This window comes from Vespula pensylvanica, chromosome 11 (assembly GCF_014466175.1).
Source record: "Vespula pensylvanica isolate Volc-1 chromosome 11, ASM1446617v1, whole genome shotgun sequence".
Lineage (NCBI taxonomy): Eukaryota > Metazoa > Arthropoda > Insecta > Hymenoptera > Vespidae > Vespula > Vespula pensylvanica.
Genome location: NC_057695.1, coordinates 4126669 through 4147935, shown reverse-complemented (window position 1 = coordinate 4147935; position 21267 = coordinate 4126669). Strand labels below are relative to the sequence as shown.

Below are 21267 nucleotides of genomic sequence, written 5' to 3'. Positions count from 1 at the left end.
GAACAGAATTTGACGTTTCCTGTCTTATCGTGTCCCTTCTTTCTATGTAATTTGTTCAATCGCACGATTAAATCGATTACGAAGTGTTCGTCGTTAACGAGCGTTAATGCTTCCTCGATAACCAAACTCGTTACGACCGATATCGTCGACTAATTCTTTCTCGCACTTAAGAACGCTCATTTTCTTGCTTGCTTTAGGTTACGAGTCTCTCTCTCTCTCTTTCTTTCTCTTTGTCTGTCTCTCTCTTTCTCCTTTTTCTCCCTCGACTACTAGAGGACGACTAGAGGACTTTTAAAATTCCTAGAAAAAGATTTATCGACGTGATCGTAAAGAAAATACAAGATCTTCATTTTTCAAATTTTGCTTTTCTTTTTCTTTTTTTTTTCTTTTTTTCTTTTCTGTTTAATCTCGCAAAAAGAAGTATATAGAAACAATGGAACGTAATCCACGAGCGAGTATCTCGGAAGCAATTAAACGTTCTTCGTTCTTATCGCGTTGGATCGGCCGCTTACACGCTGTACATGTTTAGTCGTTAATAGCCTTCGCGCAGAGATTTTTGCGGATCCTTCGATACGAAATAAGTCTCTCGTATATTCGATATAATCCTTTGAATCGATCGCGTTAATTTTGGTTTACGCAACATCATTCGTTTCTTTTCTCTTTTCTCTCTTTATTCTTTTATGTTAATTTATAATTTTTCGTCAACGTTGATAGTTGGAGTGTACGAATGTATCATTAAACGTTCATCTTCGTTTCAATCTTCTTTTTATCTTTCTTTCTCTCTCTCTCTCTCTCTCTCTCTCTCTCTATCTTTCGTTTTTGATTTAGGAAAATCCAACGATTAGATGATCAGAGAAATCGGAGGTCGCGTTCAATCATCCGGATCGACGTCGAGCATGCGCGAACACGCAGGATAATTGGCCTTTTGATATAAATAATTATGATCTCGAGGATAATCGATCGATTTAAGCCGGATGGCGTACTACGTGTACTACATGAGTAGTCTCCGTAGACCGGATAAGAGTCCTCGTTAGCCCTCAATGAGCAACCTCGTCGTAATTATCCGAACGGGCAGTTCGCTCGTTCGTTTTATTTATTCGTCAAATCTCCATGTTTAATCTTGTATATAAAAATGATACATTATATTTTCTACGACAAGGTGTATCATTTATTCATTATTATATTTTTTAAAAAATCATCAACATCCTCGAATACATTCTAATGCATGGACGTTCGTATTTTTTATTTAAGGGAGGAACATATGCGATAAGAGAACGTTTGGAGAGTGTAAAAGTAAAGGGTTATCAAAACTCGGAGAAAAGACCTAAATCTTGTCGGTTATCTTTCAAGCTTATCATTAGATAAACACTCCTACACGTTATACCGTCGTAAAAATAAACTTTTCACGGTTAAACCTTTTCCATGTGAAACTTATCTTTCTTTCTCTTTCTCTTTTTCTTTACTTTCTCTCTCCCTCCCTCCTCCTCCCCTTTTCTCTCTCTCTCTCCCTCTCTCTCTCTCTCTGTCTTTCTTTCTTGCAACTTTCGCAGTTAAGTCCCACAATAAATTCTGTGCTCGTTCCTACCGATTACGACTTTCAATCGTAAATCGTTTCTTACTAACTTGTACTCTTTCCTCGTAAAGTCCATAACTAGTTGGAAATGCTTTTAAACGAGTTCATTGTGTGAGTGTATGCACATACGTACGTATGTACGCACTTTCTTCTTTCTTTATTATTTTCGTCTAACATCGCTTTGATAAATACATTGTAATTAATTTAGTTACGGAATGTTCGATGACACATAAGAGTTTGGATCTCTTGCAACGGAATGCATCATTCGTAAGAATTCCTCGAGTCAACATCATACTTATGAACTGAAGACGTGGCACGTAATTAAGTATCGCGTGTAATATGCCGGATGTTCGTATTTATCTGATTATGAATATAAGATTAAAAGAGACAGAAAGAGAAAGAGAGAGAGAAAGAGAGAAATAGGTAGAAAAGAAAGAGTGTGACGATCAAGATATTATGTACATTTCTCTCGAAATGAAGTAACACGAACAGGAAAGAATGATTCGTGTCAAATTAATTCAATTATACTTATATATAGTTGAAAAGAATTCTGCTTGTCATACGAGAAATAGCTATTGATATTTTGAGAGAATTATTTGTATGCGATCGCTCGAATAATTATTAAGAAAATCATTCTCTTTTTCTCTCTCTCTTTCTCTCTTTCTCTCTTTTTCTTTCTTTCTTACAGGGCATATAATTCGCCGTAAGTAATCCGAATAATGCATGGTAATAATTCAAGCAAAATAATTAATTACTATTCCGTGGAGCAATTACTTACCGCGATATGATACCGTGCAACATTTTATTACTGACTTATTACTACTCGCGTATTAAACTACCGTCTCTCCACAATGAATCCAAACTTGTTCTTTTCCTTTTTATAATCCTTTTCGATCTCTCCTTTTCTTTTCCTTTCAATACGAATATGACAAATCGAGCGAATCGAAAACTCGAATTCGAGAAACAATATAATGGAAATCCGTCTCCAAACTCACTTTTATCTTATTATCTCTTTTCTTTTTCAATTAATTAAATACACGCAATAATAGTTATTCGTATAATATCGAAAAAGAAAATCTCTTTATAATGCAACGCGCAGAAAGTGTCTTAAACGTGTCTCTCTACTCACGCGAATAAATTGAGATTTCATGTACGTTTCCAATCATCCGTATCACGGACCACCCTTGACAGGAATCCTCGAATCAGGGTACGAAGAAGAGACTAATAAGACGAAAAGAGAGAGAAGGAGAAAGGAAGAGAGAAAAGAAAGACTGAGTACAAAACTATGTCGAAAAAGAGCCGAAGCCCATAGCGAAGATAAGGTCGAGTATCTTACCGTCAGGCAGTATCAACGCGAACAAGCGTGAAAGAGTAAGGAGAGAAGGACGTTGTTGTCGTCGTAGTCCGCGAGGAGAAAGAAGAGGAAGACAGAGTAACGAATCCAAGAGGTAAAAGAAAAGGACTTGCGGTATTCGCGGGTGGAATCTTTACGCGAGTTTTTACGAGGCTTTTCGAGATTTCGCTGACACGTTCGGTGGCCGCGGGCTACGAATGGAATGTCGAAAGGAGACAGTGAGAACTAACTTCTTCCTCTCTCTCTCTCTCTTTCTCTCTTTCTCCATCTGCTTACTTCGTCAAGGAGGCTGTAAAGAGCCGCGAGATATGGGTCCTTAATGGCCTCCACGGTTATGGTCGTCTGAACTAGTTACGTTTTATCGGTCCTTCCATTTCGTGAGACTCGCGTATTCCTCCCTTTACCCCTCTATACATTTTATCCCATATCGACTCTTCCAAACACTTCTTCCTTCGCGATAAGAACTTCCCTTCGTTCGGTCTCGCAAAATACTCGGAGAATTATAAACGTTCGCAAGTGTGGCGTTGACCCTGTAATAAAAACGCGATAATTGACGTGTCTCCGTGATTACACGCTGCGTTCGGATATAACGATTAGAGGTATCATGTTATTGTTGGTAGTTTAAACGGATCTTAAACCGTATCCGTTTCTCTAATGTTTTCTTTTCTTTTCTTTTTTTTTTTCGTTGAGGATTACGGAAGAAGGTATGTATCTAGTAGCTAAAACGGTGGATATCTAAATCGTACGAGCCATCATCGGGCTCAATTAGCTTGGCAAATAACCTCTAAGATATATACTTTCCGACGAGCTCACTCTGTGGTTAATATACTCGTCTCTTCTTCCTTTCAACCTCGACTAGACGTTATTCGAACGGTAATCGAAGGGATTCCGTGGCGAGCTGGTGACTGCCAGGGAGATAGAAAAGACGGGAAAAAGAGAGAAACACTAAGTTGAAGAGAAAGAGAGACGGAAAGAGAACCGATATCGGTTTGTGGACCTATAAGAAGACGGCTCTCTTACGTTCTTCCGAGAGGAGAACGTTGAATTCCAGAGATAAAGCGAGCTGGTATTACCCACTGTCGGGATATTTCAATTCCGTGCCGGTTTTGTTATCTCTTCGGTCGTTGACTTCCTGTATGCCAGCGAGAAGGCGTCGGCTTTAACGTAATTACCGACAAATTGTCTCGGCTTCGAGATGCACCAGCTTCTTCGGTGAGTTGTCCCTACAACGCGACGTTACGACGAATCTTTTTTCAGATTCGTAATCGAAAATCGAACGTCAACATTTTTCTTAAACTTTTACTGTGCTATAAATAAATTTTGACGAAACCCACAACTTCTTATCGATCGGACGAACTTCATATTTATTTTATATCGAACATTAAGTCATCTTGATATATATATACGTAGAATTTTACAATCGTCGAGAGATGTCAAATCGGATAGAAACCTTTTATCGTCGCCATCTTCGGTAGTTGCGAACGCATTTTATCGCTTAGACCTTTTCGAAATCTCGTGCTTTTCCATGAAAGAAAGAAGAACGAAGAAGAAGAATGACGAAGAGGAAGAAGGAGAAGAAGGAAAGACGTTGATAGGCATTTCTTATGTACTTTGGAGTGCACTTTTATGGCCGTCCGATGTAAAGGTAAATTAAATAAACAGAAGAAAGAGGGAGGATCCTCGAGTGGCGGCAGAAAAGCAAAGGCAGACCAGAAATCACGTGTGTAGACCGTAGAATCCGAAGAGTGGAAGAGATAGAGAATGAGAAAGAAAGAGACAGAGAGAAGAAGGTGAAAAGGAGCGAAGCATTTAGCGAGCAGGTGCTACATTGCCTTGGTAAGCCATCGTCGCCATCGTCTTTATATCGCTTTGATAAAACATCCAACCTTTTATTCCGCTTGCTAAACGCATTAAAAATCCGGTAGCGCGGAAGATCTCGAAAGATTCACGCTTCCATAGAAAAGTCGGCCGTATCGTGTTTTTCTAGGTTTTCCGATAACGATGATCATTGTTTTCTTCGTTCTTTTCATATAGATATCTCGAAGTATGGGACGAACGAAGGATCGTAAAAAAATTCAATGATACAAGAGAGGGCAGTAAAAAAAAAGAAAATATTAAAGGAGATTTCTTTGCGGATTAAAAGCCCATCTTTTTCTCTTTCGTACCCTTCACGATCGAAGAAATTTTGCTCGGTAAAATTATTCTCTTTTCTTTTTAGGTTTAAATTATATATTTGTCTTATTCTTTTTTTTTTGTTCTTTTTTACGAAATCGCGAGATTAAGCGATTAACGAGGGATCGAGTCAAGTCAATATTAAATCTTGCAGTACTTGCTTTTAACGATAAGTCGAAATACAAATGTGCTGCCTCGAGGTGCCCCCTCACGTTTCATTTACCGCACACCTAAACTCACAGAGAGAGAGAGAGAGAGAGAGAGAGAGAGAGAGAGAAAGAGAAAGAGAAAAAGAATACCGCCAACCGAAACGAAGAACGACACTGTTTATCAAGAGACACGGCAATACGGATCTTTTATTGGTGAGCTTCTTTCACCTCGAAGAGAACTCGTTTGCGAACCATCTAGATGCACCAACGTACTGACTTTTATAGAAACACCATGGTGGAAAGTAAGCGCACAGGAGGGAACCATAAAAGAATCCAACAGAAACTTACGAATAAGCGCTCAACATTACGATATTTACAGGAGTCCAACGGGTATAGGTCTCAAATATTTGGGCTTTTAGGCGTGTTTGAGAAGACGAACGAATGGACGAAACGTGGTGCTGCTTGACGGGAAACATGAAACGGTCCTCTTTGCATTCTCTTCCTTTCTTTCTTATTCCATGGAGATCCTTTCAACCTCCGCCCTTTCGACTTTGAGTCGAGTCACCTGGTGACTTTATCTTTCACCCGTTTCTACCTTCCTCTTTTTTCCTTTCTATCTCTCTGTCTCTCTATCTTCCTTCTTCGTTCCCGTCAAGGGGGACCGAATCTCGATCGAGACTCTTCTTCTTCTTCTTCTTCTTCTTTGAGAGAGAGAAAGAGAAAGAGAAAGACCGTTAATTAATTAGCGCAGAGCGAGTCAAAGTAGCGCGTAAATTAATTTCGTAACAAATGGTCCCTACCGATTAATGCGAGCGCAGCTTAATTAATTTCTTGTACCTCTGGTCACCGCTATACTCTCGACACTTCGATTTCTACCGCAACAATCATTCGTACTTCGTCTTCGATACGTTGCTCGATTTCTTACCTAAGAATTAAAAAACTTCGATGAAGAAGAAACTATCGATAGTTTCCAACTAATTTCACGATCTTTGTCTATTAGTTTCTTCTCGGTCCTTTTTTATTCTTTCTTTCTTTCTTTCTTTCTTTTTTCTTCCCTCTTTTCTTTTTTCTTTTTTCTTCAAACGTACTCGTCATCGAACTTACATTAGTAAGTTCTCTTTCTCTTTCTATCTCTCTTTCGCTCTACCTCTTCCTCGATTTATGTGGTGCTTCCATCATTCTCGAAGAGGGCCACGCCTGCCCCTCCCTCGATCCTATCTTCTTTCCCTCTTTTCTCTCCGCTTCCTCTCTTGCCCCTTTACGAAGTATCCTCTTCTCGTTTAATTATCTCCACGCTGATTGGTAGCGAGGAATTTCGCGTCGGGTAATTTTGATCCCTTCTCGCTCTCCGTCCTTTGAAATCTGCCTCGTTCCATCCGTCTCTTCTTTCTCTCACCCCCCTCTCCTTTTTCTCTTCCTCCTACTATTTCTCTTCACCTTTCATGTAGATACTTGAAATCTTTTCCGCATAACATCATACGCGCTTGTTCTCTTCTCCGTCATATCTCGTAATATTCGTTGAGCTGAGAAAACGTATTCCTTTTATGATACTTACTTATCGGAAGAAAAAGAAAAAAAAAAAGATAAAGAACATTTGAAAAGAATCGGAGGATTAATCGTTGCGACGATGTACTTTCTCCCACTCGAATTTTTGAATAGCGATGAAAACTATCTATAAGGTGAGGTTGCTAAATTTTAAATAAAGCGACTACTGCTTCAAATTTATTCGATGAATTCGCACGCGAACACTGTATTTAGAGCGTAACCTGTATGTAAATAGTGAAATAACTCGTAGCAAATGTGGCACGAGTCGATTAGCTTCGCGATGCCATGCTGGTGGATATTAAACGCCGAAGAGTATTCGTTATGATTCACGATCCGTTGCAGTATGGATTTATGTCAAGTCACTATGGCGATGGGGAACCGATTGTCATTAAAAAATATGGCTTCCTAATGGTAGGCTAATAAACGGCTATAAACCGTCAACCTCAATCCATTATCGGTTACGTTGCATATCGAATCGGTTTGATCGTTTTCATCGTTTTTCGTGATAAAGATTATCTTCCTGTTCCTTGAAAATATTAGAAAATAATGAGAAACTTGTCAGTGATGATTCGTTATAAATGTTTATCTTAACATCGTTAACGTTAGCATGATATCTCTCATCGTGACGTGAAATTAACGAGAAGCTATCCATATCGGGGATTCATTTTTAAAACCTTCAACATTCGATTCAAGTTATTACCAATGAGGAAGCTAATCCTTGAGCACGACGAAAGTTTTCTCTTATATTATCTTTATCTCTTTCTCTCTCTCTCTCTCTCTCTCTCTCTCTCTCTCTCTCTCTCTCTCTCTCTCTTTGTCCTTGCGCCTAGGAAAATTGAGATCGACGTCGAGCATCTTCGTTTTACGTTTTAGTATATGCGCGACACAACTCGTGACATCGTGCACTCACGTTGTGTGTCGTCGTCTGACCGCTAATGAACCATACTATTCTCTTGGAAGGATTCTTAATAGGCAACCGCGGCCTTCGCGAAGGCACTATCAGCTAGCGTTGTATTACAAGGTATGATAGTTACGCTATACTGAACTTGGCGTGTACGGTATTAGTTGTCGCTAATGAAACTCTTGCCTTTCGCCACGTCCTCTCTATGCTCGCGTGCTTTTGTTATTGTGGGCTGCGCTATACTGCGCTACTATGAGAGTAGTAAATACTCTTGTTGGATCGGCGCGTAGCATAAATAGTGACATAACTCGTGGCAAGGTAGCACGAGTCAATTAGTTCTCTCTCCACTACCGAAGGAGACGCTGCGTTTATAAGTAATGGTTAAACGTTAGCGTGCCGTGCACAGCGATTTATATTAGTCTTTACTAATGAACCTTATGCGCCTTCTTTTCCAAGGCATACGTAATACTCCACTGGCTTTAACGTTATACTAACGCCTGTTCAACGTCTCTTGGATTGTATTGGGAAAGGAAAGCAAGAGTTGTCTCGAAGGTCGAAGTTTAAACATTTATAAAGCTATGTAACTTTAAAATAACACGTTTATATATTTTATTTCATTATTTCATGCTAACGTTTGACAGGTATAAGTTACGTTTACAATTAGTGTACTATAGTTATACTATAAAGTCAATATTTTAAAAACTAAACGATCGGTTACTCGGGAAATAATTTTTTGTATTGCTTGAAATTATACAACGAACGTTATTTGTTCTATTGCTTGTACGTACAAGATATTTACATAATGTTAACTTATCCAATGATCGATATCATCTCTCCCGGTTTAGTTGTAGAAGAGGTCAATGGGAAGTTAAAGAATCATAAAGGCAAAGACCTACCGAATCAAGAGACATGTCCTCTTCTCTCTAGCTCATTGTTAGCTACACCGTGCGTGGTTGTATAGACTGTCAACGCTCCATTGTTATATTTTAATGCATGCAGCCGAGTATACGTCCACGCGTTTCGACCGATCCATTCTTTCTTATTATTCTTCTTTTAACATGCATCGGTACGTCGAAGCATCACCATCATCATCATCATCATCATCATCATCATCATCATCATCATCATCATTATCATCGTCTTTGTTGTATTTGTACTCCTACCTATTCTTTCTTTCTTTCTAGATTCTATCCTTCAAAGTATCAAACAGCTTAGCACGAGTCATTAATTAATGAGATATAATAATTAATAACTCATCGGAGAAAAGGGAAAATACTCGTTCGATTATTCCCTTCGGAGATTACTATTATCGTTCTCTTTGTTTGTACTTACACTTTTCAATTAATTATATTAATCTTCGTCGTAATATCTTTAGATTTGTTTTCACATATTTCGAAGACGTAACAAGGATCTCCTATATTATTCAGTTCGTTTAATTCTAGATTAATTATTTTCCCACGTGCGAAGAGACTATACCTTTTCGCACTTTCTTCACGTTTCTTCACGCGTCTAGTTGCACCTGGTGTTTCGAGTTTAGATACTTGGCCACGATAAGCGGCAATGCGATAGCCGTAATTAATATGCGAAACATTAAAACACAGGCATAGTGTGGATGATTAATATCGCGAGAAGATATAAACGAACTCGGATGCTTCGAGTAAGTAAGTAAGTAAAGTAAGTACGTGCTACTCGATACAAGTACTCTTACATTTCGAGATCAGGAAAACTCGTGGATAACGGTTCGTAAAACGGATCTTAAAATGTACAATTTTATCTTTATTAACACGTACATATATCTTGTGTTAATTTATCACTAATGTCTATGCGAATCGATATAGTGGATTCTTTTTCCTGTTTTTTTTTCTTTTTTATTCTTCTTCTTCATAACAAGATCAAGAAAAACAGTTATTCTTGATTAATTTCTCTTATATTTTCTTTGTTTTTTCTTTCGTTTCTCCACATAACTTAATTTTTGTTCTACTAATTTAAATCCCTTCTAATTCTATGATTGCATCGTGGGGGAGAAGCATTCCAAGTTTTTCATTCCGTATAGAGCGAACATTGATAAATGAACCTCGTCAAGGTCGGCCGTGAACCTTGCTCGTACTTATGTAGGATCGAGTACCTATGAACATTGGATGTCGAGTCTCGAAAGCCCGAGGAGGAAGAAAAGAAAGAGAGACTATTGAAAAATGAGAAGAACAAAGGAGAGAGAGAAAGATGCGAGTGGAAGCAAAGGAGAAAAGGGGTTGTGTGTATGTGTGGGGGATGAGGGGAGGGTTAGGGGGAGGGAGCTTTTGATTTAACCAGCAAACTAGTAATTACTCGTAATAAATCATTATTCCGTCATTATTGTTTAATTATAATCAAAATCGCGACTTGAATATTGATTAAAAACTGGTCATGGTGCGTACAGCTGCGGAGGAGGGTCTACTTGCTTTTTCTTCTTCATCTTCTTTTCCTTCTTAATCATCATCTACCTCCTTCCTGCTTGAAAGATACAGTAATTTAGAGAGAGATAGATAGATAGATAGAAAGACAGAGAGAGAGAGAGAGAGAGAGAGAGAGAGAAAGAAAGAGAGGTCTTGGTCATAGGTATCCTTTCTGATATTCTCGACTACCGTTGGGTCAAAGTACACGTCAGCAACTTTGCAAACCGATAATGTTTCGAGGAATCGAGAAATTTGTTTAAATTAGTTATAAAGAAGAAAGGTTGAAGGAGCTCTTTGAAAAAGTTTCTTTCTTGGAGACTGGAGTGGGATGTAAAAGAAAAGAGAGCAAGTAAGTAAAAGAAGGGAGAGGGATGATGATGAAGAGGAAGAGAACAGATAGCCCGATAAAGAATAAGAGCAAGCGAGAAGGAAGAGAGAAAGAGAGAGAGAGAGGGTAGGAGCTTATAGATCCGATCGAGTACAACCGCTCATAATTCTCTGTTGTAATTATTGCAGAGTCTCGAAGCCAATACGATCCTCTTATTTTATTGATTAAATTGCTATTACGTTATATACGCAGAAGAAGAGAGAGAAAGAGAAAGAGAGAGGGAGAGAGAGAGAGAGAGGGAGAGAGAGAGAGAGAGAGAGAGAGAGAGAGAGAGAGAGAAAGGAAGATATCGTGCACGATGAGAAACTAGCAGGGGAAAAGGAGGAGGAAATTCTCATAGAGGTTTGAGAGGGGAGGAACCAGATAAATATGTCGGTACGAGGCACAAAAGAGAGGGCGCGCTCGTAGAAAGAGAGAGAGAGAAAAGAGAGAGAGAGAGAGGGAGAGAGAGAGAGAGAGAGGGAGAGAGAAGGCTCGATCCTGTTGGGGCCGAGAAGGAACTCGTGTAAAGGATAACCCCACAAGGTTCGTTGGATAACCTCGATCTAGAAGAGACAGAGAACGATGTAGAGTGGAAGGAGGAGCGAGAACTTGGCTATTAATCGTTCTCACCTCGGGAAAAGGTGCGTTCCTACGCTTGCATCCTTTGTCACGCTTAATGCATCCAAGCTCGTGTATCTTATTCTTTTTCTTTCGATTACTTGCCGATTGTAAGATTCGAATGAAATTGATAGGAACGTCTTTGATCGAAACGTATCCTCGAAAATTTCACGAATACTTGCATTCTTTTCTTTTCGTCTCTTCCACTCTCTTTCTCAATCTGTTACGTTCTACTAGTCTGTGAGGATAGAGTCACTCTTTCTTTCTCTCTCTCTCTCTCTCTTGGTCCTTGAGAATTCTTTCTGTCTTTACCCTCTCTTTACCCACTCTTTACCTTGTTCCCCCGACGTGGAATACCACGGAACACCATGGAACGCAGCGAAACGCCGCGACAAATCGGCTTGGTGACAAGTTGTTCGTAAAAAGGTGACCAGGTTGGCGCGTGTGTTCGTGAACGACCAAAGGATGGAACAACTCTCATACGGTCAGCATCGTCCTCGTCGTATTCAGAGCAACGAGCGGAACCTCGACGAAGAAGAGGCCGAGGATGCTCGATAAAATACGCTGCGATTCCTCGCGGAACGATCTCCTCTCTCCTTGTTGCCTGTCAGCGAATGCCGTCCGGTTTGACACTTCTCATGACACGACGTGTTTTATCTCGCGTTACGAAGGAAAGCACGATTAATCCGTAAGACGGATCTCTCTTCGAGGATTCAATTAAGGAAACGAGTCTTATCGTATCGTTTCAACATGTCGTTTTGACTACTCGAGACGGACTGTTTGATCTACGTGCTAATTTCAATGTTTCTCTTCTATATTTTCAATGAACATATTTCTTTTATCGCAAAAATTGACTCTTAACGAGACCCATTAAAGACCCACTTTGAAGATAATTCTTTTTATACTGATCGTAAATGCAATGCTTATTTGTATCGTTATATAAAAATACAAAAATTAGCTTATTAAATATATTCATAATTAGATATAGGTATGCAATGATATTCCGGATAAATATCCTAGTGTAAAGTTAGTTAAAGACCTGGTTTGAAGTTTAGAAAAAGTTGGTAAAAGCCTTAAATGCGAAATGGCGTTGCAGGAGCAGTTCGATTTTCTTTCCTCCCTCTTCCTCTCTCTCTCTCTCTCTCTCTCTCTCTCTCTGTCTCTCTATCTCCACACGTAGCTTCCCCCATGCGCGATAATGACATGGGGCGGTACCGTGTCGTAAAGTATCGCCGAACGAAATTTATGGGGACTAAGAGAGGCTGGAGGATACCATAGCAAACTACCTTTCTACTTGCACGCATATGCATGTGTATACTTTCTAGGACGTATGCACGTGTACAACGATCTTTGGTTCGAGAGTTTATCGTATCTTTGCGTTCCGTGTTGACCTTTCACGATGACCATCTATGTGATTTAAACATATTAGTAACATGGCTTATATAATCGTTATATAGGGTTATTGCGATATATCGGACACGTCAATGATTCCATTGGACATTTAAATCTTTCAAATTACGATACTTAGCGTTTGGCTGTCGTAACGAATGATTTGATAGAGTTTTTAAAAGGAACGCAAAATTTCTTTTCGTCCTCTTTCCCTCTCCACGATCTTTCCAAAAAGAATAATAAGGAAGAAGAGTACGTCGGTCCATATAAAAAAAGAGGACGGTCGATGCAATTTTTGCCGGTCTACGGTGGCCAAAAAGAGACGAATAATACGATCGCCATTCTTATTTTCAAGGAAGAATTTACTCACGGGCGTTTCGTAAAAAAGAGAGATAGAGAGAACGAGAGAGCGGCTTTTATAAACGAAGAGCGAGTTGCTCCACATAATAACGCCGATACGAGCGAGATATTTCTCTCTCTCTCTCTCTCTCTCTCTCTCTCTCTCTCTTTATCTCTATCTTGCTCTCTTCGTCTCTCTTATTGCGAGAGGAAACCACTCAAACAGGCTTGAAGGTAGGGAAGAGAGAGAAAGAGAAAGAGAGATGCTGTAAGTCGCACACATGAAGGATCGTAGCTCGTCGTATAATGCTCGCGTACACCGATCGGAGGCCCGGACTAATCAGACGGACATAATTGATCTCACTTGTGATCTTGAGATTCGAAAGATCGCGGACGGAGAGAGGCTCGAACCAATAATTATTGTTAATACCGGCCGCACCCCACTCCAGCCACCGTCTCACTACAACCATCTTCTCTTCTTTCTCTTTCTTTCTGTCTTCCTCCCTCTTCTTTCTCCTGCCGTTAACAACCATAAGCGCGGTCTCTTCGTCTTTCTGTTTATCTCTTCGTCCCACCTCTTCTCTCTCTTTCCTTAGCGTTCTCGAAGGATGCTGGCTTGGTTCAGCGCTTTTATTTATATTAATTTCGTAGGCTTTTTGCTTTTTGCGCTGGCTTTCGGAGCCTCGATGCTGAAGCGAAGGAAATATGAAATAATAATGATAATAATGAGCCATTTTGCGCGTAATAATATGGTGGGAGCATGGGGAGAAGGAGAAAGAGAGAAAGATACAGAGAGAGAGAAAAAGAGAGAGAGAGAGAGAGAGAGAGAGATGCGTCGCGAAGGAAGCCGCGCGCTATCCGCCTGGCTAATAACGCTCGGACGTTCCAACGTTGTCTGTTGCTGATCCTGTTGGTGCTCTCGATGGATCCGCGTTGTTTTCTCTTCGTTCATATCTCTTCTACCTTCTTCTTATTTTTTTTTTCTTTTCCTTCCTCCTTCTCGACTCCGCCTTTTCATTCTTCCGCATCCTCCTTAGGTATCCTACCTTTCTTTCCTTCCTTCGTCTTTCGATCTTCTTTCCTCATATTTTTTAATCGAAATTGTATCTACACTTTCATACTCTGTCATTTGTTCGATGATACCTTCCTCAATGTCGCCGATCGATCTTCATCGTTCGTATAATGTAAAATACTTATTCTTATTCATGCTCGTAATATCGTTAATAGGTTATATCAAATTATTCGAGACAAAGTTTTCGATCATTTTTTGCTCTTAATACCTGGTACACGATCGAAAAGAGAAAGAAAAAAGGTGGTATCTGTATTTAAGCGAAAAGAAAGAGAAAGGACAGAGAAAGACACAGCCAGAGAAAGAGAGAGAGAGAGAGAGAGAGAGAAAGAGATACAAGAAGAAACTGAAGGACATAGTACGCCTCCCGTCGTGCGAACGACGCAGCCCTCTAAGAATTTTATGACATGGAATGGGATTTGGGTACACTTAGCAGTTATAAAGCGGCGAAGGTGCAAAGAACCATCCGCAGGCCACCCTCTCCGCGTCTACCAGTCGGCTCCTTTCATCCACGATGGAGACCACTTCTTTTCGGGGGGATAACGAAGCTTTTACGGGGTCGTGTCCCGCCTCTCTTCCCTCTCTTCTCTACGCAGCCACCTAAAAATGCTTCCGAGCCTTCTCATAACTCTCAAAATCGATAGTTTTTTTCGATGGTTTTGACTCCTCGAACGATTTGTTTCTCGATCGTAAATCCCCATCTTAGCTTAACGAATATCTCTTGGAAGGAGGAAAGATAAAGAAGAAAAACTTGTATCATCGGAAACTACACAAAGAGGTATTCCGCGTGTACGATAAAAAAAAAATACTCAAAAAAAGAAAAACAGTAAAAGATGAAGAAAAAGTATAAGGAAGACGACGAAGAAAATGATTCTGGTCGAAGGTTAGATTGTCCTCGGTCTTGTTCGATTCTCCTTCTCGTTCATAGGGTGCGAGAGAGTGCCTTGTACCTCGCACCCAATCAACTTAGATGCGCGGTTCCAGATAAGGTCCTCTCCTCTTTCAAGCAAGCCGTGAAAGCCAGGTGACCGGGTCGAGTCGAAGAGGAACAAGAGAGAGAAAGAGACAAAGAGAGAGAGAGAGAGAGCCTATGCGCACAGTGTATTTATACGCGTCGTCAGTGAGCAAAAGCGAGAGTAAAGAAAAGAGAGTTGGCGAAGGGGCGAAGGGTATTTGCGGAGGCGGCCAGCGAATACTAAGTCACCGGGTGCAAAATACAACGGGGTGTCTTCGGCTTCCCTTCGTGTACTTGGATCTTCTACCCTTCTTTCTCTCTTTCTTTCTTACTGGAAGCATCTCCGTCTCCCTCTTTTTCATTCCACGGCATGCATGCACCCGGGTAACGAGCTTTCATTAGCGACGCTGTAGGCTAATGAGCCGTGTTAGAGGTTCTCGAGAATACCATCAGGATATTCTCTCTCTCTCTCTCTCTCTCTCTCTCTCTCTCTCTCTCTCACTTTCTTTCTTTAAACGTTGCTCTTGCTATCCAGCGCCTTCTTCTTCTTCCGCCTCCTTTTCTTCTTCTTCTTCTTCTTCTTCTTCTTCCTCTTTTTATAGTTTCGTACTCACGAGTGTGTTCGAACGAAAAGTAGAGAGATGAAACGTCGATCGAAAGATCCTTCCCTTCCTTTTCCTTTCTCAACGAAAAAAGAAAAAACGTAGGAAAGAAATAAAAGAGAACTATAAGAAATCCAGTCTAGGATCAGACTTCATACTTTTTTATTTCTCTTAGGCTCATTCACCGTCATGGAATTCGCGTTAATCGAGGTGAAGCTAAAACACGCGAACCGTCGTGCTATTAATTTCCGTGTGCGTGCAAGTCCGGTATCTCGATCGGTTTGCACATCGATTATCGTTATCCGAGTTATTTCAGCCGGCAAACGAAGTTCAGTTTTCCTTGGAGAAATTTGAAAAATCGATTATCTCCTTTTTCGAAGCGGTGCTTCGTAACTTTTGGCGATTAAGTTCATAAAAGTAATCGGTTCGATTAAACGACACTCTGATTAAACATCTTTCTTTTACTTCGGACAAACTGGGGAATATTTATTAATCTTTTTTACATATAAATATAAAATTTAAATAACCATGATATACACCTGTGCACATATGATCATTTAATCGTCTTTATTATACTCTTGGTATTCGATAAGAAAGTCTCTAATGATCTGTTCTTTATCTTTTTTCTAGGTAAGTCTTCGCCGGATGATAAATTGCGGAAGGGGAGGAGAAAAGGCGACTCGTACGGAGAAATCGTAGAAACAAGCGAGCGATTAGCACGGAATCGCGAGATAAGAAGTTGAATCGCGAACGGGGATCGTCGTCGTGGTCGGCCGTAGGACGACGCTGCGGTCAGTTCCTGGCAAGGAAGCGCTGGTATTTATGTTAATTACTGTCAACGTTAATTAGAGCCAATGCCTCGTGCAGCGGTCTCGTTGGTGATAGGACATAGGGAAGAGAACGGACCGACCGGACGAAACGATAGAGAATGAGATGAACGAAAAGAATAAGAAAAGGATAGATTGAATGAGTGAGTGAGAGAGAGAGAGAGAGAGAGAGAGAGAGAGAGAGAGAGAGAGAGAATGGAGCATTTGCAAACGAGAGGTAAAAAAGAGAGATCAATCGACATTTCCTACTCCTCTGTCTCCTCTCGACTTGCCTATTGTTTGTAATGCTCCTTTCGAGCATTGATAAGTACCGTAATTTCCGTGAAAAAGAGGGGGAAAGGGTCGCTTAATGAGACGGTCTTAACGAGCCCTTCGATGGTGTTCCTGAAAGGTGATCGCTCGACGAACTCGCGAACAAAATTGCGAGTCATACGAACGTTCGATAGATCGTTCTGCTTTTTCTCTGTTCAATTCGTTTTTTTATTCTTCTCTTTTTTTATCTTCCTTTTTATGTAATCTATCTCGTTTTAGTTTCTCTCTCAAGATCGACGTCCGTTCGATCGAGGGTTTCTTTGCAATGATGAAACAAAAAGTGTAAAGATCACGCTGATAATAGAAGTTGCAATAGAAAGACGTAGTGTTTTGAAAGAAAGAGTAAACGAGCTAGAGCGAGAGAAACAGAGAAAGAAAAAGAGAGAGAGAGAGAGAGAGAGAGAGAGAGAGAGAGAAGGAGAGAGAGATAGAACTAGCTTCGAGATTATCTTCGGTATATCGCGACCAGCTTCTCGATTATCATCGATCGATGTACGTCGCTGTTTTTCGATTATCTCGATGACGGCGTGCAATAACGCCGCATTGATTTCACGTTGGGATAGGACAAGACGTTACAATGTCGAAGGAGGCGGAAGAAGAAGAGGAAGAAGAAGAAGAAGAAGAAGAAGAAGAAGGAGAAGAAGATAACTTCTACCGATCGTTTAACTCGAGACAATGGACGAAAGTACGCGTCGAGTTTATGCAAATTAACTGGCCGAACGCAAAGTACATTATGCGTTTGCTTTCATGTCGACGTCAACGACAGGAATTTACGTTTTTATCTCAATGGTAACAGTACGAACGATTATTAATTCTAATCGGCTTCTTCGTACTATGTTTCGAAAGACATTTGGATAGGTTTTTGCTAAGACTTCATGGCAGATAAATTCTTTATCGATCCGGTTTATGCCACAAGTATTTACTTACGTAGACTTTGAAAAATGATTTTTCTTGTTTCCTTTTTCTTCACGATCGTGCTAAATCGAACGAGCTAGACTCGTATTTTTTCTTTCTTTTCTTTCCCTTTTCCAATTTCCTATTACGGGCATTGTAATTAGATATGTATCGCTGTCATTAATTGTATTGTCATGTTTCGGATCGTTGTATACATTCGTTGAACAACGAATCGTAAAAAAGAAGAAAAAAAAAAAAACAACGTGAGTGCGTCTTATTCTCCTCTAAGCAATTCTCTAATCGAAAAGATCAACGATTCCGTAGTTGTTCCGAGGTTGTTCAGCGCTTTCACTATGAGAATAAAACGGAATGAAATTCTCACGATGATTTCCCATCGCGCCTTAACTTAACTTAAACTTAAACTTTCGGATTGAGGAAACGATTGCTTTCTTTGATATGAAAAGAAAATTCATATGTTTCCAACTGCAGCAACTTTAAAATAGAGTCGTTGCTGAGGGAATCTCGATCGGCCAGGGGTTAAACACGAATGTCCTCGTATGTCTTGCTATTTCCTTTTGCTATGTTCACGACAGAGGCATAGAAAACCAGAAGCATGCTTTCTTCTCGGCGAGTACGATGACTCTTTCTCTCTCTCTCTCTTTCTCTCTCTCTCTCTCTCTCTCTCTCTCTCTCTCTCTCTCTTTCTCTTTCAACGAAGGGACGTTTCGCAAGGGGTGCAGGGCAAACTGACGTTCGTACAGACGTATCACATAGTCGGTAACATAGGTAGAAGAGACCAAAGAAGAAGAATAAGAAGAAGCAAAGGAGAGGAAAGAGATAGAAGAAGAAGAAGAAGAAAAAGAGAGAGAGAGAGAGAGAGAAGGAATAAGAAGAGGGAGGACCGCGGGCGGACAGTTTATGATGCGGTACGACTTGAATACTCAAACGTGCCGCTAGTCGTGTCCTTTTCCTCCTTTCCCTCTCTCTCTTTCTCTCTCTTTCTCCTTCATCGTCCACCGTTCTTAGCAGACACATACACACGCACATCTACACAATGCTATCTATCTGCATTGCGTTCCTACGTTTGTACACGAGCCGGTTCCTCTTCGGAACGAAAGCGACGGAAGGAGACAGAAAAGAGAACCGACGACGAGTTCAGGAAATCTACAGGAGATACGCGAGCCGTTTAAAGAAATTCTCCCTTCCCCTTTTCTCTTTTACTCTTCTTCTTCTTCTTCTTCTTCTTCTTCTTCGTCGTCGTCGTTGTCGTCGTCGTCTCTTCTCTTCTCTTTTCTTTTCTTCTTCCGTGCTCGACGTCACGAAGCCTCCGTAATTTGCATCGTTGCACGCCGTGTGCCTCGTTCTTTAAATCCTCCCTTTGTGAGATTATTTAGATACGGGGAAATGCTTTTCCGTTCGCGTTTCTACTATCTCTCTTTCTCTCCATGCATGAGAAGACCGCACAGTGGATATGCACGAGCTGCATATGCACGCTCGTGATTCTAACGTTTTTGATATATGCCTCAGACGGTTTCGCATAGCTTTCAGAGATTAAATCGGTTGGGATCCTGCAAGAGGAGAGGATTATTCTTCTCGTTTGTCTCGTACTTTCTTTCTTTTCTCTTTTTCTTTTTCTTTTTCTTTTTCTTCTTCTTTTTCTTTTTCTTTTTCTTTTTCTTTTCTTCCCAAGAGTTTCATCCGGTTTATTTTTAGATTTCGAAATGAAATCTATTATAATTTGTCTAGTTTTAGAAGACTTTTATTCTTCACGATCCTTTGGATTTTCAGTGACTTCCGTAAAATTTCTCATTCGTTACGATACGATATAAGTGCTACGAAATCAAGGATCCTAGAAAGCTCTTCTTGATTATCAGCACGAGCGATTAGAAGCTAGGCAAACTCGTTGGTGCTATGTAGGTATACCAACGTATATCTGGTTCGAACTTAATGTTATAGTATAGCGCGTACCGTTACGTTCGCTTATCTTTGTACTGCCAAAGAGGAAGAGAGAGAGAGAGAGAGAGAGAGAGAGAGAGAGAGAGAGAGAGAGAGAGAAAGAGAGAGGAAGAGAGAACAACTTTGCGACTGAGGGAGTAACTTAAATAGCGGTTACGGATAACAACGATCGTTATAACAGTATGCGACTTGACTAGCGGCAATGGCGACAACGATGGAAAGCAGGAATAGCAAAAGGCTGGAAGTGCCGGTAGCAATTTTAAAATAGTCTCGATATTTTTCGATCGATTTGTGTGAGAATTACCATAGTCCGTTCCTTCTTTTCGAGTAATAAGAACTAACATTTAAGGTATTTATTTTTCTCCATAAAAAATAATTTTATGAGGTATGTATTTTTAATTTGAATTTTATTCAATAATTTCTTCCTTTAAAAATCGAACTTAATAATACCGGTTAGATCGTATAACGTGGTTATAATCCAAGTGATATTTCTGGAACCAGGATCCTGGATAAAAGAGAAGGAGGGAAGATACAAATTACGCGAGATCGCTAACTAAATTAACGACGACGTTAGGAAATATATTCTGGCGGAATCGAATATATATCGCGGGAGAACTCGAGGCTCGAGTCTTTAAGTAGGTGCGATCTGTTTTCTAGTAGTATCCTTTACGATGGCTTACTTCGCACCGAATATTAGCATTTTCAAACGAAGAGGATTATCTTACGATCGTCAAACGATTTGTTAATCGTCTCGTACTTGAATATTATCTCGATCATGAAGGATCGTAACTCGGTAATCTAGGTTACCCGTAATTAAAAAATAATAAATACACAAACTGCTAGAATAAAGTAATCGATAGAAATGAACGAAACGTATAAAAATACGATGGCAAGAACGAATCATAATACCACATTTGATTGGGATAAAAATACGAAGATTAATAATCACGGATATTACGGCACGAAACGAAGAATAATCGTGGTCGTTGACTCGGTCATAGATCAACGATTAAATACAGTTTTTAGATAGATCAGACTCGATTATTCATCTGGACGTTAACGACAAATCATTGCTTAAAACCATATTCGATTAGTCCTACCGTCATACTTGAAATTTCAATCTCGAAGGAGTCTCGATTTATGAGACGAATTAACGTTAGGCTTGATTAATTTTTTTTTTTCAAAAGATCTTCTTGGCAGAAGTGCGAATTTAAATTAATTTCCAAGAGAGGCACTTGTATGTTCGTTCGAGCGTAGAATTCTACGACACAACAGAATCGATAGGACGATACTTGAAAAGGTAAAAGAGGAAAAGAAGGACGGCGAAAGCGACGACTCTCTTAGGTGAAGGAAGAGAGGTAGGGACATGGAGGTGGAGGTGGGTCAGCTATCGGTTAGGTGCATCGAAGGGAGCAAGCGTGTTATGGAATCCCAGCCTTCTCTCTTTTCTCCTTCTCCTCTTCCTTTTCTTCTTCGAAGTCACCCATCTCGCGGGGGTAACCCGGCGTGGAAGAAGAAATTGGAAAGATACGCGAAGGCACGATGCGGATTCCGTGCAATTAATTATCGGGATTGGTTCGGGCAACGCGCGCGCTAAAAAGTATCCGGTTACCACCGGTCTCTCTTTCTCTCTTTCTCTCTATGTATCTATTCATCTCTTTTTTTTGCTTATTTTATAAGACGAAGAGTAGTAGAAGAAAAAGAGACGGAGAAGGAGGAGGAGGAAGGAATCGAAAAAGGTGGAGTACGAGTAGGATCTACCTTTTTCTTTGCAGACAGAGAAGGAGAGGGAAAGAGAGAGAGAGAGAGA

The 21267-nt window shown here is 40.3% G+C and overlaps 1 protein-coding gene across 2 annotated transcripts in view; it reads left to right on the top strand.

Annotated features, from left to right (window-relative positions):
* LOC122633109 (protein dachsous) overlaps nucleotides 1–21267 on the top strand; it is a 275156-nt gene that overhangs the window by 114818 nt on the left and 139071 nt on the right. The window contains exon 2 of one of the 2 annotated variants that reach the window (XM_043820654.1): nucleotides 16099–16284. The exons of the other annotated variant lie outside the window; for it this stretch is intronic. The gene's annotated coding sequence lies outside the window, so the exon portion shown is untranslated. The remainder of the gene's footprint in view (nucleotides 1–16098; nucleotides 16285–21267) is intronic. 2 annotated transcript variants of the gene reach the window in all.